Genomic DNA, 24889 nt, shown 5'->3' with positions numbered 1-24889 from the left:
CTTTGGTATCATCAACGCAGCATGGTGCAATGCTCGACCCACAGAGATTCAGAAAATGTTGTTTCAACTTTTAAACTTCTGCTGAAAACTTTTCTACTCAGTCAGGCCTGTGCAGGCATCTTTCTATAACAGCTTGCTTATTTGTAATTTTAGCTTTTAAAAACCTGTTTTTAATGGTATGGTTTTATGTCTAATTGTTGTAAACCACTTTGATATTCATTTTAATGAATAGCAGTCTATAAACAATATTAAGCAAAGGAGGAGGAAGGGAGAGAGAGAAAGCTTGCTTGATACTGAAGCAACAAAGTCCATCCTTAGTCAAAGTCTTAAGATAAAATGTGGAAGAAGACTAATGGGGGCTGCAACAAAGTGCTGCTGTTTAGTGTTCTAGCCATTCCCTCTTTCAGAATATTCCATTTCACCCTCCCCTGAAAAAGCCCGTCAGTATTTCATGTATACAGTCACTGTTAAGGGGATGAGGCTCAAGACTAAATGCTGTGTGAGCTTCAGTTGTCTCATCTGAAGAGACAAAGGGCATTGATGATGATGATGATGATGATGATGATGTCATTGACCATAACATTTCCCCAAAGCACAAGAAACTAGTCCAGTTTGAGGTTCCATATGCCCCTGAGTAGCAGGTGATGTATCCCAAATCCCTGCCTGTTTTCAAATACAGGAGCACCTGTACTTCCTTCACCACATCTGTCGACTTCTCTTACATCTCCATTTTCTTCCTCTGTCAGCAGTTGGCAACCAGATGAGTGGGAGATGAATTGCATTCACCTCCCTCCCTCGTTGTTTTATGATGCCAGTTAGATGGAATAGCTCCAGCAGCCACACTCGATAAGCTAAAGGCCTCTAACGTCTGCAGTTCATTGAACCCATATGGATAAGAACAGCTGGAAAGATAGGTTTCCTACCTGAGGCCAATGTTTGTGTTGCCAACCGCGACTCCAGTGAGCTGACCCTTGTATAATTCATTGCAGTTGAGGAAATGTTGCTCACTCTGTTCTGTTTTGTGATGGATGGCATTACTTAAAACTGATCGTCTTTTAAAGCAGTGGTGACTTTTCACGGCTGACGGATGTGAACAGGCGGGTTAGACAATAAATATTGCCATGTTCCAAAGAAAGAGCTGCCATTTCCCACTGGATTGTTGAGTTGTGGCAGACACAGGGCTGGAACAGATGACAAAGGCTTTGATTTTAAATGAGTCACACCTCTGTGTGGATTTTGACTTGCCACATCATGGTCTTCTTCATCACTCCTGATTATTTGTTTTATTTACATCCCACCCTCCCTCCACAATGGAACTGACAATGGCACACTGTGCCCACCCCCTGCTTCTCAGAGGGTCTTCCGTCCAGGTACCAGCCTGACTCAGATCTATTTGAGCTGGACCAGGGGAGGCGAACCTGTGGCCCTCCAGGTGTTGCTGGACCACTACTCCAATCACCCCAGCCACTGACCATATGACCATCCCAAACTCACCATCTAATGGGATCTGGAGCCCATAGATTCCCCATTACTAATGCAGACCTTGCCCTTGGAAAACCCCCTGAAAATATGGGTTGTTATGAAACTAGAAGTGACATGGGGACTGGAGCATCTTCTCTGATGTCAAGGCAGGCAAAACCAAAGTCTTAGTCACCCATTTTATAGCTAAACTATGGAATATACTATCACAGTATATTGTGATTGATACCATATTGGGCAGTTTTAAAATGGGGGTTGACCAACTCATGTAGAATAAGGCTATCAGTGGGTCGTGGCAGACCTGATGACTGTGCGCTATCTCTAGTATCATAGGTAGTATGTATCAGGGCTCATCCACACTTCTGTTTCGTCTGTGACTTCCAGGCTTGGGTCCAAGAGGTTCTTCTTTAGTCCCATTGCTTTCCCTGGGAAAACCAGCTGTTTATTCTTGATTCGGAAAAAACAAGTGTCAGTTCTCAGGTTGTTGTTTGTGGATTTCCCTGGAGAAAATGCTGGGACAAATTAAAAACCTCTTGGACCCATGCCTAAAAGTCATAAACTAAATGGAAGAAATTGTGGGACAATGGGAAATGTGGATGATCAGTTTTTGGGGAACAGGTGGGGAGAGGAGCAGTAATACCTTGGCTGTGGGCTTTTTGTAGGTATCTGCTTGGTCACTGTGGGAACAGGATGCTGGACTGGATGGACCTTTGGTCTGACCAGAAGCCAGTTCTTCTTACGCTCCCATGGACTATAGCATCTCCCATGAGTGATTTAGGACTTATGCCAAGTCTGGCCATTGGTCCATCTGGTTTAGGGTTGCACCTGGATGCCAGTTGCTGGAGATCACGAATTGGAAGAGCACCGTTGTACTCAGGTCCTGCTTGCAAGCTTCTGATAGGCATCTGGTTGATTACTATGAGAACAGGATGCTGGAGAAGAAGGGCCTTTGTCCTGATCCAGCTGTGCTCTTCTGATGTTCTCTGGTTCTACAGAGGAAGGCAAAAAGTCTAGGGCCTTTATTCAAGGGGGGGGGGCTAACAGAGCTAGATTGAAGAGAAAGAACATACAGAAGCTGATGGATTGGTTGACTACTATAATTTATATTCCACTGAGCTATGCCTCTACTTCATTGCTTGGACAACAGGAGGCATGTGGGCTGGTGACAAGGCCTGTTGAATACATGTAGGTGAAGTCAGCACCAGTGGACACAATCCCAACCCCTTCTACACATCAGGCTGCTTAAAGCAAAGCCTCGTTTTGCTCAGCCAATGGCAGGGACTTCCCAATATGCTAATGCACCCAATCTGAGTGCAGATTTTGGCAGTCTCCTGGGTGCATATTTAGGGTTTTTGCACTGACTAAGCTCCATAAAGCAGCAGAAAGCCAGCAATAATCCAAGGAAATGAGGGATATGGGGTAGGCATTGATTTTGTGTCACAATAAGGTAGGTAGAAAGATCTCAGTGCCGAATAATGTTCCCAGGGCACTTTCCCTCCACGACCAGCTGAAGCGGAAGAGCACGATATATTTAATGATCTGCACAACACGGCCTCCTCAAGGTCAATCATACATACTTAACCTTTGGGCTTTCCACATTGTCTTGCTTGTCCAGCTGGTTTATGGAGTGCATGTTAACTTGATTGGGGATTTAAGGCAGTGATGGTGATCTCTGAGACATTTTCTGTTGCTGTTGAGCAGAAATTTTGGAGAAATCCAATGTAGGCTTCTCCAAAACCACTTGCAATAACAGTTATTAAAATTGAATTGACACTATTTACAGCTTTTTTCGGAAAACTTTTTTTTTGGGGGGGGGAGTTGAAAAAAGATCCTTCCTTCCTTCCTTCCTTTTCCATCACTCCCAGTTGATCTCACTTAGCATCCATGACAGCATACTGTAGCTAAATGTAATATTCTGCCTAGCATTGTGACATAATTCTAATTGCAGCAAAACCTCTGTTTGGGCAGAATCACAGGAAGAGGGATGTAGAAGCACCAGCCTCAGAAAACAGCAACACTGGAGAACCAGCTGTCTGAGGTGGGCAGGAATCATTCCACACCATCTTCTAAGAGTGAGTATTCAACAACCTAAGTGCTTATCTGGGGGCGGGGGGGGGGGGGGAATTGCTCTCACCAAAATTGCTAGTTTCTACCCAACAATCAAAACTGAAAAATATTCAGTATAGCTCCAATGTTTTTTACTTTTTAAAGAACTGGCCTAGTTTGAGAAATTTGTGGGGAGGGGGTGTTAATGAAATAATAAAAAAGTTGTTCATTTTTAATCTCTCTGGTTAAGTTAGAATCTTATTGTGAATGTGAATAATACTTTTATGAGTTCACCCAAAATAGTTGAAGCCTTCACAGAAGTGGCTTGCTGCATTCTTCCCCCCTCCCCAAATAGAGAACTTCACATTCATCTCTTCTGAATTTCACTTAATTGGGTTCAGGGCAGTATCCCACTCTATCAAGGTCGTTTTAGATTTTGTTCCTGTCTTCTGAAGTGCTAATTCTCCCTCCTAGTTTTGTGTCATTGGCATATTCCTCCTGATTCTTCAGGATGTTGAAGAGTACCAGGCAAACTACTCACCTATCCCAGATGGCACAAACCAAAGACCCATCTAGTTCAGCATCCTGTGACATACAGTGAACAGCCAGATGCCTCTGGGAAGCCCACAAGTAGAGCCTGAAAGCAACAGCTCTCCTTTGTTCCGCAGCAACTGGTATTTTGTGGTAGACTGCCTCTGAACAAGGAGATACCATACAGTCCAGCCAAGAAGCTGCTCAGAAGCCAAGTCAGAAGTAATGTGGTTTGTGACTTCTCCAAAGCTGGTTGCTGCAGTACCACCCTCTGGCCACTATCTATGGTTAGGTGGCCCAGGAAGTAATAAATTTGGATATGGGTTCTAAAACCCAAGATTTTGACCCCCAAGAGTTTGGGTGGCATCCCTACAAATCTTCTGGTTCTAGCTTTCAAGTACAGGCAGAAGGAGTAATGGGGAAGGTTTTAAGAAACATGATGAAAGGGTTCTCTCTGCTTGGAGCTGATTCTTTTAAAGTCTATCTCAGCCAGCTGCCTCCAGTAAATTGATTGCCTCCATAATTAAAAGTATAAATGTCCCCAACAAAATACATCCTATTATAAGAGTTTTCTTTCTCTCTCTTTTTTTAGGGGAAAAAAATAATTTATTCACATTCGATATGGTCTGTAAATGCCACCATTAGATGCTTTCCTCCAGCCTTTGATTAGCTATGGATTAATAAAACTTTTATACCTTCTTTGTCAGCCTCATTTTGAACTCCTGTTTTTGCATATGGCTTCTATTAAATAAATGAATTAGTGTCTAGAAATGTGTCATGCATATTACCTAGCAGCAGGCAGCGTAATACACTGGTCAGCTCCCTGGGAGCACGATAAATCTGAACAGGCTCACTAACCTGAACACGCGGACCCATTAAGAGCTCCATGATTTACTGGAGCAGCATTTGTGCTTAACAATGGAATTTTAGCTAATTCAAAACAATGTAACTCATCTCCAATTACAGTATTTGAATATTCACGGGAGCTACACAAGGACTATGGAGCATTGTGCGAGGGGGAGAGGGAGGGGGAGGGAGGAGAGGGGGAAATAGTGGAAAGGTTGCCTGGAGTTTAGCATTCAGGTAGGTAGAGGTAGCCCTGGCTTTAAAAGTTAGAATACTGGCTTTCAAGCCACCAGGGAACACTTTCCACATCAGTCTGTCTGCCATGCAACCCTGTTATGTTACAAAAGGTTCTGGAGCACATCCTTCAGCTGGGGTGGGAATCCCCTTGCAGCCTAAGGGACAGACAGCCCTTGGAGTAATCATCTGGAGATTGCATGGCAGTGCTGGGTGGGGTCAGAACTAAAAGTGTTCTTGCCCAGGTTGCTGTTGTTGTTAAATAATGATATGCTTTATTAATCCATAGCTAATCAAAGGCTGGCAGAAGTCTAATAATGGCATTTTTGTGAGTTTTGTAAGAGTATCTTACTAATAGGATGTATTCAGTTTGGAATATTTAGTGAGCAAAGGGGATATATAATAAAGGTACAGTGGTACTTCGGTTTATGAACTTAATCCGTTCCGGAAGTCCGTTCTTAAACTGAGGTGCGCTTTCCCTAATGAGGCCTCTCTCTGCCGGTGCTCTTTCACTGTTCGGATTCCGTTCTTAGACCGAGGTAAAGTTTGCAAACCGGGACACTACCGGTTTTGCGGAGTTTGAAAACCGAATAGTTCATAAACAGGTCTGTTCTTAAACCGAGGTACCGTTGTACATAAAATTAAACATGGTTTGGAGAAAGCAGACAGAGAGGCGATTTTTATTTCTTCTCACATAACACTGGGATCTGGTGGGGTCATCACATGAAGTCGAAGAAATTCAGTTCAGACAAAAGGCAGTGCATCTTCAGTGCTTCATTGTTAGAAATATGTAATTCACTACCAAAAAAGGTAGTGACGGTCACCCACTGGGATGGCTTTAAAGCAGGATTAGACAAATTCACAGAGAAAAAGGCTGTCAATGGCAACTAGCTGTACATTACCTCCACTGTCAGAGGCAGAACACCTCAGAATGTTGGCTTCTGGGATTCCCAATTGGGAAGAGCCCTGTTGCCCTCATGTCTTGCTTGTGGGCTTCCTGTACATCAGGGTTGGGGAATCTGTGGTGCTCCAGATGTTGCTGGACCAAGATCAATGGCCATGCTAGCTGGGGATGCCACTACCAGAGGCATCCGTTGGTCACACAGTGAGAACAAGATGCTGGGCTTTTGTAGGGCTCTTCATAAGTTCTTCTGCTAACACCTCTCTCTCTCTCTCTCTCTCTCTCTCTCTCTCTCTCTCTCTCTCTCTCTCTGTGTGTGTGTGTGTGTGTGTCCTAGGCAGTAACACCAGGCCAGTAAAACATTCCTGTGACAGCTTTCAAGCAAGCATGTTTTTGCCTCAGTTCAGTCACAGCATGAAGTGGAGGCAAACACCACCGCAGTTTAATGCATATTTACAAGGAAACCCCCTCTCCTGTGCTGGGTAATGAGTGCCCAATGGGTAGTTTGCAACCCTGTTAAGAGCACCATTGGCAAAAGAAGAAAAAAGGAGGGGGAATCAAATAACTCGAACATGATAAAAAAATGTAATCTATTCTGTTGGGTCCTGTTTTTTCCCCTTTCCTTTTCCTAGGGCTCATTGCTTAGACTGCCTCCTCTCCAGAAAATGATATTCATATGATAGCCCTCAAGGGAGTGGGGGAGGACTATTGAAAAGGTGGGATTGCTTTGAACATGCCGATCTGGTCTAAAAGACAAGATGCAATCCTGGAAAAAAAATCTGTTTGGGGCATATTACTCTCTAATATCAGGGCAGAAATAGAAGGCTCTTTACAGAACAACAGACTTAATATTGTCACCTCAGTTTGATCATTAGAGTCACTGTGAATTGGAAGCATCCAAACAACCCAGATATAACTGGGTGACAACATCTTCACTTCTTCCTAGTAGAAATTAAAAATGCACCAAATGTTGGCTGTGTCTTGTCAATTTAAATAATAATAATAATAATAATAATAATAATAATAATAATATAATAATAATAATAATAATAGCAGTGTGTTGTTGCTAGACTCCAATATGTTCATTTCTGTCCTTTACAAGGCCCCATCAGATTCTAAGTCAGCGTGATAACATGCAGGCAATAAAAGGGCAGTCCTGAGCTCAATAGGGCTTCCTCCCTAGTAACTGTGTTTTAGGATTGCAACCACATATGCCCACTTGAGTACTTCAGTCTGTGGAACTGGCACTCTTACAGCCACCACATAATAGCCTTCTTCATTTGCAAGGAATCAGTGCAACTCTGCACTCGGTTCCTGCACTCTGGAACTCCCTGCCTCTTGACATCAGACAGCCACCATCACTGCACTCTTTTTGGCACCTGCTAAAAGCATTTTTATGTGGACATGCCTACTCAGATATGTAGACAGTTGACATGTATTTTAATCTGTTCTTGGTTTATAATTGATTTTATTTTATTTTTAAATTGTTTTTAACTGTTTTTACAAATAATTCTATTGATTTATTCTTTTGTAAATTGCCTTCAGGGTCGTTGTTGTTTTTACAATAAAGTGGTGGATAAATTTTATGAAATAAATAAATAAATGAAAATATATGGTTTGGGGGAATGGGGACTTCTTTTCTTCACATCATCAGTACTTGACATTCTTCAGAGAGAAGTGGTGTGGAATGGTAGTGCTCTTAAGAGCAAGTGAGGGGACTCTGATCCTGCCCACCACTAACATGGCCCTTGTGGTGGGAGAAAGGTTGCCCACTCCTGATGTAGACACTATTGAGCTACAGGGACTGTTGCTGTGGCTTGTTGTGACTCGTCCCTAAGGGGAGGCCTCCTGTGGCTCAGTGGATGGCACAGCCTGTGCCCACAGTGTTGGACTAGTAAAGGTTAATGGTCCCCTGACCATTAGGTCCAGTTGCGGACGACTCTGGGGTTGCGACACTCATCTCGCTTTATTGGCTGAGGGAGCCGGCGTACAGCTTCCGGGTCATGTGGCCAGCATGACTAAGCCACTTCTGGCGAAACCAGAAACACCATTTATCTTCCCGCTGGAGCGGTACCTATTTATCTACTTGCACTTTGACGTGCTTTCAAACTGCTAGATTGGCAGGAGCTGGGACCGAGCAATAGGAGCTCACCCCGTTGTGGGAATTCAAACCGCTGACCTTCTGATCGGCAAGCCCTATGCTCAGTGGTTTAGACCACAGCTGGGGGACCCAGGTCCAAATGGCCACTTGGCCATGAAGCTCACCGGGTGACCTTGGGCCAGTCGCTGCCTCTTACCCTAACCTACCTTGCAGGGTTGTTGTGGAGATGAAATGAGGAAGGGAGGAACCATGTACACCACTCCTTGGGGGGGGGAAGGCAGGGTACAGATGCAATACATAATAAACTCCTGCCTCAAAACCTGGAGAGCTGATGCCCATTCATGTTGACAGTGCAGATCTAGATGGGCCAAGGCTCTGACTTGGACACAAGGCATCTTCCTATGCCTTCTGCTGGAAGGAAAGATCCTGGATCCTGGACCGTCTTATCCACTAAGCTCATTTGGTTTCAGTGAGAGAGATCTAAATATTTATTTCATAAAACTTATACACTGATCAACTGTAAAAAAACAACAACCTCAGAAATTCACAAAGAGAATAAAACAGTAAAATGGTCAGAAATCAGCAAAACAACTATGTATGTATGTATGTATTAAATTTGGTTAGTCACTTTATCTTGTCCAAGGCAACCCAAAGTGACTTACAACCAACAAACCAACCAGCCAGCTCTTTAAAATATCTAAATGATAAAATCAACAAGAAACAATAATCAAAGGTCTCCTCACCATTTCACCTGCAAAGGAAATATATAGTTGCAAGAAAAATACACATTTATTCCAAGCTTTAATGATACATCTCTGTTTGGGTTTTGTAGGTCATCATGATATCCAAATATATGTATTTGGATGCTGCTCTGGAGTGAACGACCTTCATAACATTGAACCCAACCTCCTGTAGAGAGGGAGGCAGTCAGTTCACACCTGAAGGTGAATCTGCCAAATTTGCACTTCCTGAAAGATGCCACGAGCCGCTGAAATTTACACTTCTCCAAATTCTGCAATGCCATTCTTCAACCCAGAGCTTTGCAAAAAGGTTTATATCAGCTGCATCCATTTTAGATTACTGTAGCACACGGTAACCTCTTGGGCTTGCCGATTGGAAGGTCGGTGGTTCGAATCCCCACGACGGAGTGAGCTCCCGTTGCTCTGTCCCTGCTCCTGCCAACCTAGGAGTTCGAAAGCACATCAAAGTGCAAGTAGATAAATAGGTACCGCTCCAGCGGGAAGGTAAATGGCATTTCCGTGTGCTCTGGTTTCTGTCACAGTGTTCTGTTGCACCAGAAGCAGTTTAGTCCTGCTGGCCACATGACCCAGAAAAGCTGTCTGTGGACAAACGCCGGCTCCCTTGGCCTGAAAAGTGAGATGAGTGCCGCAACCCCATAGTCGCCTTTGGCTGGACTTAACCGTCATGGGGTCCTTTAGCACACTCTGTATGGGGTTGCCTTTGAAAAGTGCTTGGAAACTTCAATGGGTCCAAAGAGCTGTAGCCAGACTTTTGAGCAGGGCTGGTTACAGGGAACATACAACTCCCTTATTGCAACAGCTTCACTGGCTACCTGTCTGTTTCCAAGCACAATTCAAAGTGCTGGTTATGATCATTGAAGCCCTATAGGGCTTAGTCCCAGGCTACCTAAAGGACTGTATTCTCCCATAAGAACCTGCCTGGGTTCTGAGAACTTGGGGGGGGGGCTTCTCTCGGCCCACCACCCTCACAGGCACACGGTAGGGATGTTGGGGAGGGCCTTCTCGGTGACTTCTCCCAGACTTTGGAACTCCTTTCCTAGAGAAGGTAGACTGGCTCCCTTCTAGTTCTCCTTCGGCCATCAAGTGAAGACTGTTTTCATTCTATTGTACTTTAATAACTTTTTAACTATTACCAGTATTTTTCATATGCTTTTAGCATTTTATGTATGTTGTTTTAATTTGTGTAAGCCCCCTTAAGTCCCAGTCTGCGGACAAGTTGGGAGGAGGAGGAGGAAGAGCAGGAAAAGCAAATAATAATAATAGGAAAAATTCACACTAAAATGCTGATAATTTTTCATGGAAACGTAAAAAAAAATTGCAGACTGCTGTGGAAATGTGGAGAACTGAGCTTAATATTGGAAAAATGAGATAAACAAAAATGGGTGGATTTGCCTATTCCTACCCCTAGTGAGTACCCAGTCTGTTATGGAACCCAGTATCCTATGAGCAAGTCAGTTTGTCTGGGATAATGTACCTCTGACCCTGGCTCCACACAAATACAGAAGCCAGTCATCCCAAGGCTAGAGAATTTATTTACCAGCTTTGTCCAATGCAAGCAGTTGTTGTCAGTAACCATGCATGGCTTACAATGGAGTTAACTGCAATTTAATGCTACTCTTTAATTAAGCCTCATTTAAACACCTTTAAGCATTGCTTTTTAAAAAAGCGTTTGCAGAGTTAATTGTTTTGCACAGCAAACGGAAGACTTGTGCTTGTTTGCATGGGGAATTGTTCTATCGGGCCTAGAAAACGCTCCGAGAGGTATCCAGTCTGTTTTGTCAGTGTCGTTACAGAATATTCAACAACTCCAGCAAAACATGAATCTGTGTCTTGGAGACTTAAAACTGCTGGATACCATGACAAAATTGTGTGTGTTGGTTTTATTATTAACTCTAGCTTTGAATTAGAATTCCCTATATTACAGCTTGGAGCTAAAGTCTGTTTACAAAACAGTATTTACACTTGACTAATTTTGCAGATCAAAGTAATTAAATCAATTAAACTGGTGATTAACCAAATGAAGGCTGATTGCAAAAATTAGTGGGTTTATTTTGGAGGACTGGAAGTAAGCTAATTACTGCAGTGATTACTTGAACCTGGAGTACTCTAAATGTGGTATAAATTGAAACCTCATCGTGAATCAGACTGGGAATTCATTGCAGTTTAAAGCACGGCTAATACTATTCAGGCTGCAGCTCCTCTGGGACAGTTTTGCTCTGTATTTTGTATACTGATAAACAATCACTTAGGCTGTGTCCTGCCTGAACAGTGGTGTCATGTATTGCGTGAAGAACACGTCTGAATCGTAGTCAGCAAATCTTGTCAGCTGTCAACTGCTCTGTTCAAAAAAAGATTGTGCCATGGCAAATGTAGTCCAGTTGACAAGATGTCAATCATGTTGAACCTTTAATCTTTTCCTTTAAAAAAAGTAATGATTTTATTGCTTTTTTGAAATGAACCACCACAAATCTCACCCTCACTCACCCAGAAAAGATTACAAATGCAAAGGTAATCTAATAAAGTCCATTGTGCATTATCTAAACCGGTACCATCATGTTTTATTACATATAAACAATTTTGTATTCCTCAGGTTTAGACTAACTTTGTTTATCTGCGTCACAGGTGCTGAATGTTTAGGAGATTTTTCCTTAAGAAAAAGCAAATAAACATTTCTCTATTTTAAAAAAGCCTTTATATTATAGTTACAACAATAAATAAATAACATCAAACTGATATAAAACACACGGCACCCACTCCAATATTTCAAAATAAAATAAAATAAAACTATTTCAGTATCACACAAAATATAGAATAGAAATTTGATGAACAAAAAAATTAATAAATATGGCCGTCTTTTCATCTGGTGTGTCCCTGCCCCAGAAGCTAAGAAAACCAGATAAGAGTTGGATAGAGCGTTTCCCCCTCTCCTTTATAATTCTGGAACCCAGAGTCACCCATTTAAATGGACATGCAGAAGACTTGGGCCCTAATCCAGCAACCTGTTTCGGACAATGACGGACCTCTGGAAGGTCTCAAACAAAGCCTGAAACCATGACAAGCTAGAGAGGCGGTTTCTGATATTGAGTGAACTACAACTCCCAGGCCTCCCTCTCTCCAAACAGGCACATGGCATGTCTCTCTGATAATTAGGCTGTGTTGGGTCCTGATCTCACATGCCTCATTGGTGTACCATTAGCAAGGCAGATCAGGGACCCCCAAAGCTTCCATGTCACTCTGGGGCCTCAATTTTTCCAAAAAGTTAAACACACAACCTCGTTCTTTTCCAAGACACAAAAACCAAGCTCACAGAGGAAATCCCCGGGGCGCTGAAAGAGGCGGGATGGAAAGGAGAGGGGATGGGGATGGCTCTTTCATTTTGACAGACAGGTCTAGCTTTTAAACGCAGTGAATTATTTTCTGAGCCTATTCCAATCGTTGTGATTTGGGGGAGGGATCTTGCAGTTTTGGTTGCCTTTGTTGCCATTCACTTGCCCTTTGCCCTGTCGTCCCAGGGCAGGTTACAACAATAAAGCACAATATTAAAAATAACATAATATTACAGAAATAAGGCGAGTTCAAAAGTATAAATCTCAAATGTTGAAAGCCAGGGTAAAGAGGTGTGTCTTCAGTACCTGTTTCTGTCACTGAAGAAAACAAGAGTTTTCCCAGTCTCTTCAGAGCTTTAACTGTGACTTAACTGTGGCGGCCTGATACTTCATCAATTGTTGTTTTCCTAGCAAATAATGAAAAATTGTATGTCTTTCATTGTCTTCACAGTGGGTACTGTCGAAAAGGGAGAGGCAGTAAATAAAAAATGTGATTTTTCCTGTTTATTAATAAAAAAGTAAATCACCTAGCACAATAGGACCTGGAGTCATAGAATCATAGAATCATAGAGTTGGAAGAGACCACAAGGGCCATTGAGTCCAACCCCCTGCCAAGCAGGAAACACCATCGGAGCACTCCTGGCATATGGTTGTCAAGCCTCTGCTTAAAGACCTCCAAAGAAGGAGACTCCACCACACTCCTTGGCAGCAAATTCCACTGTCAAACAGCTCTTACTGTCAGGAAGTTCTTCCTAATGTTTAGGTGGAATCTTCTTTCTTGTAGTTTGGATCCATTGCTCCGTGTCCGCTTCTCTGGAGCAGCAGAAAACAACCTTTCTCCCTCCTCTATGTGACATCCTTTTATATATTTGAACATGGCTATCATATCACCCCTTAACCTCCTCTTCTCCAGGCTAAACATGCCCAGCTCCCTTAGCCGTTCCTCATAAGGCATCGTTTCCAGGCTTTGACCATTTTGGTTGCCCTCCTCTGGACACGTTCCAGTTTGTCAGTGTCCTTCTTGAACTGTGGTGCCCAGAACTGGACACAGTACTCCAGGTGAGGTCTGACCAGAGCAGAATACAGTGGCACTATTACTTCCCTTGATCTAGATGCTATACTCCTATTGATGCAGCCCAGAATTGCATTGGCTTTTTTAGCTGCCGCGTCACACTGTTGGCTCATGTCAAGTTTGTGGTCAACCAAGACTCCTAGATCCTTTTCACATGTACTGCTCTCAAGCCAGGTGTCACCCATCTTGTATTTGTGCCTCTCATTTCTTTTGCCCAACTTTACATTTCTCCCTGTTAAAATTCATCTTGTTTGTTTTGGCCCAGTTCTCTAATCTGTCAAGGTCATTTTGAAGTGTGATCCTGTCCTCTGGGGTGTTAGCCACCCCTCCCAGTTTGGTGTCATCTGCAAATTTGATCAGGATGCCTTTGAGTCCATCATCCAAGTCGTTGATAAAGATGTTGAATAAGACCGGGCCCAAGACAGAACCCTGTGGCACCCCACTAGTCATTCTTCTCCAGGATGAAGAGGAACTATTGATGAGCACCCTTTGGGTTCGGTCAGTCAGCCAGTTACAAATCCACTGAGTGGTAGCATAGTCAAGACCACATTTTACCAGCTTCTTTACAAGAATATCATGGGGCACCTTGTCAAATGCCTTGCTGAGATCAAGGTAGGCTACATCCACTGTGTTCCCTTCATCTACCAGGCTTGTAATTCTGTCAAAAAACGAGATCAGATCTGACATGACTTATTTTTCAGAAATCCATGCTGACTATTGGTGATCACAGCATTCCTTTCTAGGTGCTCACAGACTGTTTGCTTAATGATCTGCTCCAGAATCTTCCCTGGTATTGATGTCAGACTGACTGGGCGGTAATTATTTGGGTCCTCTCTTTTCCCCTTTTTGAAAATAGAGACAACATTTGCCCTCCTCCAGTCTGCCGGGACTTCGCCTGTTCTCCAGGAATTCTCAAAGATGACTGCCAGTGGTTCTGAGATCACATCTGCCAGTTCTTTTAATACTCTTGGATGCAGTTCATCTGGCCCTGGAAAAAAAATTGTCTGAATTTTGGCAGATTTCTGACACAGGGACACCTCCCTCATTTCCCCAGTTTTCCAACTGCTGGCCCACAAAGAAATCAGGGTAGGGAATCCCCCTCCCCCAAATGGCAAAGCAAAAAGTTAGAGACTTAAAAAAATGAAAATGTTCCTACATAAAATCCTCTGGATGCACCTGCCTGAAAATTGGCAGGTTAAAGCCTCTGAAGGGGCTCGTTTGCCTGCAAATTTCATAAATTTGTGTGAAGGCCAGGAATGGTTTTTAGATTCCCCTTCATAGTCAACAGGGGCAAACAGAACTTCCAGCTTTACAGATCGGACTTGAAGAATGGATTGAATTGGAATGACGCGGAGCAGGTCTGAAACAGATCAAGTTGCTTCTAAATGCTACAGATACGGATTCAAATCAAGACTTGGTTGTTGTGCACAGCTGTGATTCACACACCCACGCCTACACAACACCAGTGGCTGCAGTCCACAGCAATTAGCACTGAAATTAAGCATGGGATCTATTTTAAAGCCTAAATTTTGTGGTGGAGGATAAAGTTCATGAAGAGCACAGTGCAAAGGAAATGAAGGGTTAGAGCATGGGTAGGCAAACTAAGGCCCGGGGGCCGGATCTGGCCCAATCGCCTTCTAAATCTGGCCCACGTGTTTTTACATGAGTAGAATGTGTCCTTTTATTTAAAATGCATCTCTGGGTTATTTGTGGGGCATAGGAATTCACTCATTCTCCCCCCGACCAAATATAGTCCGGCCCCCAGCAAGGTCTGAGGGGAAAGTTTGCTGAGCCCTGGGTTAGAGGCTAAACCAAACTTTGCCCACCAGGTGTGGTGGGATGGCTTGAAACCCAGCACCTTGAGGTTACCTGCTAGAGACTGCAAGGATATACAGGGCTTGGTGTACACTGAGTGTGATGGGGGGGTGGTGCTCTTCTTTGAGGTCACAAGTTGTGGAGACTTGCAGAAAGGTAGTCCCATCCCTCACCAACTTCCTCCTTTCTCAATGCCCCTATAAAAGACAGAATACCAAATGCTTCAAACAAAACAAAGAACAATCCAGGAAAACGTCTGCACATCAAAAATTAGTGTCACAACAGCCTGGTTTGGGCCATTTATTTTATTGCTTTCTTTTTGTAAAGGAACACCCAGTGCTTCCCCCCGCCGCCCCCAAAAACATTTCCTGATTGCTATTGTTATATTGCAAGGCTCATTGCTAAAACATTGGATATCTATTTTGTCAAAGCAAGCATGAAATATCCAAGGAATGTTCCCAGACCAGTGTTAGTTATACATACAAAAAAGTAGTTCATTGTAAACTGAATTACTCTCATGGATTTCGCAGGAGCTAAGCTTATTTAAAACAAGCTATACCTATTTTGCTGGGCTACAGATTGGACTGAAAATTAGTAAAAGGCAAGGTATGTGCAAACAATAAATCCATTAAGGTAAAATTTCTTTTTCCTGGAGGGGAAATTGCAAAATTATTCAAAAAGTGCTAATTTGGGCTTGTTGTCCCAGGAGAAATGGTAAATTATGAGGTCATAGGAACCTCGTTGCAAAGTATTTGCCAAACTTAATTGGTGCAATAAATAAAATATGCATGCAAATTAGACTGGTTTCTGAATTAGAGGAATCCATTATCTCAAGTAGCTATGTTGATTTGATCACAGCTTCACTGTAGTTTAAGATATGCACACAGTTTGGGTCATGCATGCTTTCAAATGAAGCAAGGAGTTTAAACCACAAGGCTGGCCCTAAATTTTTTTTAATTTATTTTTATTTATATACTGCCCTTCATCACAAGATCTCAGGGTCGTTCACAGAATAAAATACAATATAAAAATACAAGTAAAGAAATAGTTACTAGGATGTATGAACTATGTGTTGAAATATGTGTGGCTAAATTCACATGTCCAGGATTGTGATCTGTCTTCCTCTCCTCATACAGCCCTTGATGGACTGAAATAATACCTCTTGCTTCTCTTGTTGAGTCCTGCCTCAGCTTCTCTCAACTTCACTGCCATCTCCCTGAATTTTGTATTGTGCTCCTGGGTATGAGACCTCCTATACTCTGTAAAATACCACACACTAATTATACTATATACTAATAACAACAAGACATATGTACTTTGTTCTCCCAGGCCTTTTCACATCTCTAATATTATTTGGCATCACTGCTATTTCATTTTCATCTCAGCAGAATATTGGGGTTTCGGCTTTGTAACTTGACTGGGAGTTTGAATTGTGTCTGTGCCAGATTTTATGGCCAGATTTTACTGTTGTACTATTGTTTGTTTTTAATGGTTTACTGGGTTGTGTTTTTTTACCTGTTGTATTGCATTTTAATTTCTTTCTTTTTTAAAAATAATTTTTCAACAAATAAACAATTCAGCAGCATTTCAGATTTAGCAATCAATCATGATACCTATGACTTTCCCTCCCTCCCTCCATGGTTTCCTCAAAATTTCAATTTATGCTGCATATTATAGTTACTGTATACCTTCACCTTATCTCACAATGAAAATAAAAAGTTCACCCACACTGCTATTCTATGGTGTCTTAATTTCATCTATTTCACTGTGTAATACCACCTAGAGAGTTTTTTTTTATTAGGCGGCAATCAATGCAAATTAATAAAATTTATTATTTGGGAACAAAAATGTAAAACAAATAGAGTTCCACGATGAGTTCGATTTCTACCATTTAAAGGATATAAGTGGTGCAGAGTGGAATCAAATTTAAAAGGAGAGGGAGAATCCTGGTCAGGACCTGCTATTCTTGGGGAGGGAGTTAACCCTTTCAGCAGGCACAATAACATTTTTCAAAGCATGTTGGGGATTTTCAGTTGATTCGGTTGTCCTTTCATTGTCTTCTTTTGTTTTCTTACATCTGAATTTCACACACACACCATTGTACCATTCGCCCAATGACCATCCACTCTTGAAGTGTTCGTTAGACTTCCAAGGAAAAACTGATGTGTACAAAACAAATTGCAGCCTTTGGAGTAGGAGGCAGGCGGCAGAGATTATTTTCATTCAGCAAACGTTAAAGCTTCCCTTCCCGCAGTTTCACAGTTCTAAAGTTTCTGTTTGGCAAAATGCAAATAGCTCTGCCACCTCGCCCAATTTTGCCCTGTAATGCAAGCAGCGGGTATGTAGTACATTCTTCCACTATTTTGGGAGCATGCCTTGAAAACTCTGGCAAAAAGAATAGGGTCTCCATGAAGATACTGTTGGTGCAGGAGAAATATACAGTGGACCCTCCGGATACGAACTTAATTCATCCCGGGGGTCCGTACTTACCCCGAAAAGTCCGTATCCAGAGGCACCGCTTCTGCGCACTTCCGGGTTTGCCGCGTTCACAAACCGAAACTATGTTACCTGAAGGTAACGTAAGCCGAGGTACCACTGTATATATAGAGAGAGAGCAGGGGGTGGGGGGGTGGGGAGAAGAGAATTCCTAGATGCCCCGATCCAAGTTTGGGGCAAGTGCTCTCTGCTAAGAAACCCTGCTGAGAACCCCAGCAGAGGTTCACAAAACATGAAGCAAAGTAAAGCATGGAAATATGGGTTGAAAAACATTAACATGTTTCCTTTAAAGGGAGTTTCAAAGTTTTCCTCTTTCCCAAGTATTGAAAAAGATCACGTTTGGTAAGTTAAAAATGGTTTGCTTACAAACTCTCCAAAGGTCAGGTTCATGTGCTTTTCCATATAGCATTCAGAAAAAGTCACACAGGCAATAAATCTTGGCTTGGTTACAAAGTGATGAAAGTTCCCAAATTATTGGTACAAGAACTCATAGGAGTGGCTTGTGAGAGCCATGTGGTCTGAAGCTAGAACAACCAGCTTGAATCACAGGTTGAGCCTCTCAAGTAGACTCCCCATTTATGATTCTCAACAACTGACATTCAGAGGCATGGTGCATGACAGACATCATGGATATTACTGTGAGATGTAAGCCATCTCAGCCTTTCTGCGTGCAAAGCAAGCAGGCTGCCACTGAGCTATCCCCCTCCCCCCCAAAAGCAACATATTTTTTATATAAGTGTACAAAGTTCTTAACAACTCAGGACCAGCTTACCTGCAAGATCACCTTAACACATATATCCCTGCTTAACCGCTTCAATCTGTGAAAGCAGCACTGTTGCAGGAAGCCACTGTAAGAGCAGGATGTTGGACTAGATGGGCCTGATCCAGCAGGGCCCTCTTATGTACTCAGGCATAGCTAAAGTCAATCAGGTATTGCAAAAATACTGCAAGTCTCTAGCACACTCTCTCCTTGACTTGTAAAATGCTGTTCCTTTGAAGTGACTGCCCCACATAGTATGGGAAACATTATCAATAGTGCTGAGGACTAGTCTGTCTTGTACAGCTAGCATTCACCTTGAAACTCCAGCAACAAAAGAGGAGAACTCTTTTAGAGTATTGTCTTCATTGCTAGAGAACAAAAACCCAAAGCTGCGGTGTATCCTTAAGCAAAGTATGAAGAAATCAGGGCAAGGAAGAATATTTTGTAATAAATAATAATTAAAAAGGGCACAGAGATGTAATTAACATTAACCCGGAGGGGGTTGTTCTTGTTTAACCTTAATAATAATAATAAAAATCTGGTTATCAGCCCCAACTTGAGTCTTACATCTGCCCCCTCTTTTTATGACTTTCTGTTATTTTCTGTTATTTTCATTTTTTAAAAAGCACAGTTGATTGCATGAATGCAAATGCATCGCTATTGCCACTTGGGATAACTCTTGATGTATCCCATTTTCGGGCCTCTAATTATTCCATTTGTAGACATGAATGCCATTTAGATGTCAGTTAATTCAGCATGGTAACTCAATTGGATTTGTCCTGACTTGGATTTATGAAACATCAATGGATTCTTGGGGGAACCAATGGAACTCCCTGTAATTTATCTCCCTGGTCTTCCTGATGCTGCCTCTCAGGAGCTCAATTAAACATGCCAGGCAAGGAGAATGTTTTGTGACAGGGTGGTAGCCTTTGCAATTAGGCAAAGGTTGTTGAGAAGCGCAAGTTGTGTGTGGAGTTGTCAGTGCTTGCCATATACAGTATCAGGTCTCATTCAGTTCATTGTGTGTGTGTGAGAGAGAGAGTGAGAGAGAGAGAGACAGACAGACAGACAGACAGACAGACAGACAGACAGACAGACAGACAAAAGGAGGTCACAGCATATAGCATACAGATGCTGAAATAAATACAAATCCATATTTCTCTCCTATTTGATGAGTAAGGAAACCTCTTAGTCAAAACAACTACAACTCAGCTGTTGTTTGTTTGTTGCTGTTTTAATTTATTAACCACCTTCCACTCTAAGGTCCCAGGGTGGGTTACAACGATTTAAAATAGAACACTGAAAACATTTTTTAAAAATGTAAAGTGCAATCACAAAAATAGCATCTAACAGAAGTAACACTAATATCTAATAAAAAGTAACAGAAGTTCATACAGTTGCTTATACTGTATTCTACTGAGATTGCCAGCCTTCATGGCCATTTTCTAAAAAAGAGATTGTTGTCTATTTGGGGCCAGTTGCCAGACTGTTTGTTGTGGGGCTATTGTTGTCCCTTCAGTCTGAATGCCTTAGCTCAGTAGACAGATTCTGTGCAGGCTCCAGACATAAGTGCCTGTCTTCTGGATCAGGCCAAAGGCAGACCATTGGTTCCTCCAGCTCAGTATTGTCAACACGGACTCTCCAGGGTTTTTGAGGCGTCTCTCCCAGCCCTACCTGGAGATGCCAGAGACTGAACTTGGGATCTTCTGTATAAAAGGCTGAGTTATGGCCCTTCCCCCAGTCCAGCCTTCAACAATAGGAATGTCACTTTTGTCTGTTGCTTCCTTTTAAGAACATTTGCATTCCAAGTTAAGTCCTGTCCCTTGCAGAGCACTCAGCTGTCCAGCACCAACCAGCATGGTCAGTGTTCAGGGAGGAAGCAAGGTGGAGGCTGGGGAAGGCTGACCCAGAATAAAGTTCCTAATTTTCTCCACACTGTGCTCCAGTTGATTTGCTAGAACGCTCTGCTGCTTCATCAGGGATAGACCCAGGGGCCACAGAAGGAAGAGGGGCCCCTTGCATCCAGTCTAAATTTCTAATCCAATCTAGGATCCTACTCCCTGAACATGGAAATTGCTTTCAGACATGCATAGAGCATCATGTGTAGCAACCAAGGGAAAACTGCACAGTAGAAGCAATGTTCTGATATATTGCTTTAAAGAGTTGTAAGTATCATTACATTCCCAAAGCAGCTGCCAATCAGGCAAATTTGAAAGATACGCTGAACTAAATAGTGTTCTGTTAGCTATGTTGTTAAAAATTGCTATCCCACTTAACTGTAAAAACAACAAAAGTGTTTACTGTAAAAAAAAAGTGCAGGAATTAAACCATAAATAACAGCAGCAGCAGCAAAAAAACAATAGTAATGTTAGGGATGAGTCACGCTAGTGGCAAACTTAGATAGTATGGTGCCCTGTGCAAGGCCAAAATTTTGTGGCTGCCCCCCCCAGCTCTCATGCTGTCTTCCCCAAGGTGGGTAAGGAGGCACCTGGCTTTGGGAAGGAGCCACGAGGCCCTGGCAGGATCCTGGAACCCTCCTACATCCTTCCCAAACCTGGGAAAGCATTAGCTAGGCTTTGGGAAGTAGGCGGGAGGATTCTAGGACCTGCCAGAGCCTCACGCCTCCTTCCCAAAGTCCAGCACCTCGCGTGGCTTTGAGATGGTGCCCCCTCGGCTCAGCCCCCAGTGTGTGCGCATCACTTGCACAGCCCTAAATCACACAGCAGCTGTATGGAAGGAGTCGTGTTCTGGGAACCAGTCACTACTGAACAACAGGGAACAGTTGCGGGTGACCTGAATCTATCCTGGTGACAGAAGCTCCAGTTGTTACACATTCTGAAGAATACAAATACAAAGACACAAGCTACTTTTGATTTAATGAGTTTTGAACAAATTTTGCTTTCAATTGGAGTGGGGGGCAAAGGGATCATTCTGGCTTTTTACAAAATCTTCTAAGGATCTTTCTTCAAATGTGCACAATGCAACTGATTTTTACTGAGTCATACTGTTTATGAGCTTCCCAATGGCTCAAGCAGAGAGAGGACTTCTCCATCACCTGCTTATTGATCCCTTCTCTCCCTGAAGTTGCCAGAGACTGAACCTGGGACTTTCTGCAGGCTCTGCCACTGAGTACCTCCTCATATGGATCCCCTTCAAAGGAACCAGGAACACCTGGTTCTTGGGAATGCACTTGCCTCTGCATTTGACTCTGCTGCTCTGTCAGTTACAGTCAAGAAAGAGAGGATGCACCATGAGCTCAAGTTCCTTAACTTGACCTTAAGGTCACAGCCTGTGACCCACCTGATATAAAACCACACAGCTCAAGTCAATTGCATTAAGCCACAGTGCACAGCTGTTTTGATGAAGCCTGGCAAATTGAGAGCTTCCACTACAGAGGCAATTACAGAATGGGAAGTGGCAGTCATTTGCAATGTAGGCTCTTTGGAGAAAACTGCATGCTGCGAAAGTGTGGTAAGGTTGCTAATGTAACACAGCTCTATTTATATTTCATAGCAACACACTTTGAATGGTAAAGGGTGACAATCAGGGGTGCCGTTTCTAGTATATTTGGGCATGGTCAGGCTCAGGAACATTTGGATTATTTTGCAACCCTGTCACAGCTGTGTAGAATCCCTGTCGGCTTGAGCTGCAGTTCAGAGGCAGAGCTCTTGTTTTGCATGCTGAAGGTCCCAGGTTCAATTTATGACATGCCCAGGCACAGCTGGGAAACACCCCTAGCTGAATCCTCAGAGAACCACTGCCTGTCTGTGTAGACCATGGGTAGGCAAACAAAGGTCCGTGGGCCGGATCAGGCCCAATTGCCTTCTGGATCTGGTCCGCAGATTGTCCGGAAATCGCCGCATGGGTCGCCAGTGCTTGCACGTTCTTTCCCTCTCCCTCACACGGTGCCTGTGCCTCCTCCCTCCCTCCTCCTGGCTTCTCCCTGCCCTGCCTAGAGGAGGAAGGGGGCTGGGCTTTGTTGGTGCCAGCAGCAGCAGTGGCTGCCATTTTAAGCAGCCCCTCTCCAGAGCCCTTTCGCGCGCTGCTCATTGTCCCTCCGCCGCCACCAGCCCCTGCCGCTTGCAAGACACAGGTAAGCAGTCACTGGGGCTCGTGGTGCTCTTGCATCATTTCTTTTTCATAATATAGTCTGGCCCCCCCACAAGGTCTGAGGGACAGTGGACTGGCCCCCTGGTGAAAAAGTTTGCTGACCCCTGGTGTAGACCCGAATCTGGCCCATCATGTCCCTCAATCTGACCCACCAGTCCTGTCTCAACAAGACCTGCCCACCTGCCCATCATCCCAATTGATATATGGAAATAAAGATTCAAGAAAAGTCCTTAAAGAGCAGACAGAGGGATGACTTATATCCATTTTTAGCACCAAACACCACAGAGCTGAGATCAGATAGAAGTCTCTGCTTGCTCTTTAAGAGCAAAACTTCCCCTAAAAAGCTCATTCATTCAGTTTTCTGTCACAAATGGTGGTGTCAACAATTTTTCATCCTATAAAATTACTTATAGAATATAAAATATATTTTATAAAATGTTACTGGTAGCTGAGATTTTGAGGTGATATGAAAATACTGGGTTTTGGGGTGATAACAAGGACCCCCATTTGAAAATTCAGGTGTACAATTAGAGGCAGAGGCACAAAATTAGCACAAAATGGTGTCTGAGGTTTTTGAGGGGATTCCAAGGTTAACATAACTCATAATGAGCCAGAGGGCTGGGCCAGGAGTACCAGTCCAGGTTTCAGGGTCTGGACCCTCCCTCCTTATTTCCATTTTCAGACTAGGATTTGGGAGCCCAGGGTTCTATTTCCCACTGGGTGTCCTTGGGCCACTCACTGGCCTCTGGAGGGGTAGAGCAACAGCAAGGATTTACCATAGTAGCAGCAGCAGCAGCAGCACCACCAGGTCCCTGGGCTCTCGTCAGCCCTCCACAGCAGACCTTTGAGGCTGCAGCTGTGAGCCTCCTCAGAGGAGAGGGAGGAAGAGGAAGGCCAGGGTTGAGGCCCTCACCTCACCCTGCCCTTGGGTACTACCATGCTCTCCAGCCTCTACTCCTACCTGGGCTCCTGACTGCCCACCTTCCCCAGCCTGGCCTGGGGCTCCAATCTTGTGGACTCCCTCTTGCAGGTTGAGCTTCTCCTCCTCCCTGGGGCCTTCCCACCCACTGAACCCTACCCCCTTTCTGATCTTTGCTTCCTTGCAGAGCAGGTGGGTGCCTGCGCTGTCTCTGTCATGGGCAGCCTGGTGAAGATTTACATCTACGTCAACTATTTGAAGTGAGTGCTTGTTAGGCAGAGCAGAGGTTTCTTTTTTAAAACAGAGAGCCACTTCCTTATGATGTCCTTACAGGTGGCCCTGGGTTGCCTACCAACACCTGCAGGGTTCTGATAAGGGACTGCTGGGGTATGGGGTGGGGGAGCCAAAAAGACCAGCAAGCACTTATGCCTCCTGAACTGGCTGCTTTGATGGATTTTGCAGAAAGAATCTCAGGTTCTCCAGCTGCTCCTATTGATTCAACAGGGCCCGGATTTTCTGTTCCTGCAACACGTACTCAGGACACGTATTGCAAGAGAGTAGGTACGGACACAGCATGAGAGCAGGTTAACTGAGACAGCATCTTGAAATGGATGTCTAGGTTGCTGAGACTGCAGCAGAAGTGTCCTCGCCCCTCATTCCATTGCCATGACATAATTGTGTGGATGAAATGATGCACTTTTTCTCTCCAGAGCAGATTCTTTACCTTTGGAAAGTCTGAAGGAAAACAGCCAACCTTGCGATAGGCAGCAATATTAATATTATTGCATAGCCTCTAACATTTTGGGGGGGGGCAAAATTGAGGCTGTCCAATCTCCACACTCCTTCTCACCCCCGCCAGCCCAGTCTCTGCTCTCCTCACCTGATCTCTGCACTCTTTCCCACCGCCACCACCAGGTCTTTGTGCAGCAGCCTCTCCCGCCCCCCGCTGCCCCCACCCTGCCTTACCTTCACATTCTCGCTCCTTTTCTCTGCCACCATCGCCACAGCAATGGCCAGGCCTTGGCCTCCTCACGGCTTTCTTGCGGCCTCCTTGGCTTCACCATGGTCTCCAGAAGTGGTTTCCCGCTTCCAGGTGTGTGCTTCCAGATGTGCTGCGGCCACTTCTGGGAGCACAGCGGTGGTGGCAGAGCAGCTGAGACACCGAGTTGCTCCCAAGCCAGCCTGGAGGAGGCAGCAGAGTTGAGGGGGTGGAAGCAGGACATCCAGGACTTCAAACAGAAGCAGGGGTGGCTTTTGTGAATCTGGAATGTCCTGCTCAAAGTGGGACCGTTGGGTGCTATGTTCTTGTTATTTTCCTTGGTGCAACCCTCCAAACAGGCCAGTCTCACCTCTTTTAGCAGTCTCAGGTGATTGCTGCTCCAGTGAGGTTTTTCACACCCTGGAATTATTTCCTTAACAGGGGAAAAACAACTGGAAACAGAACTGCAAACAGATGGCTCCTAACGACATCTTAATACTGAAGAGGACCCAA

General features: G+C 43.9%; 1 long non-coding RNA gene across 1 annotated transcript; it reads left to right on the top strand.

Annotated features, from left to right (window-relative positions):
• The first annotated feature begins 575 nt into the window (after nucleotides 1-575).
• LOC310749747 lies at nucleotides 576-6630 on the top strand. The gene is made up of 3 exons (XR_014541709.1): nucleotides 576-641; nucleotides 3448-3551; nucleotides 6375-6630. It is a non-coding gene; the product is annotated as an uncharacterized lncRNA (long non-coding RNA).
• Nucleotides 6631-24889: the final 18259 nt, after the last annotated feature.

The sequence above is a fragment of the Podarcis filfolensis genome, assembly GCF_964270895.1.
Source record: "Podarcis filfolensis genome assembly, chromosome: 14".
In the NCBI taxonomy this organism is placed as follows: Eukaryota; Metazoa; Chordata; class Lepidosauria; order Squamata; family Lacertidae; genus Podarcis; species Podarcis filfolensis.
Note: the sequence above shows the minus strand (reverse complement) of the source record. Positions and strands in the feature narration are given on the sequence as shown.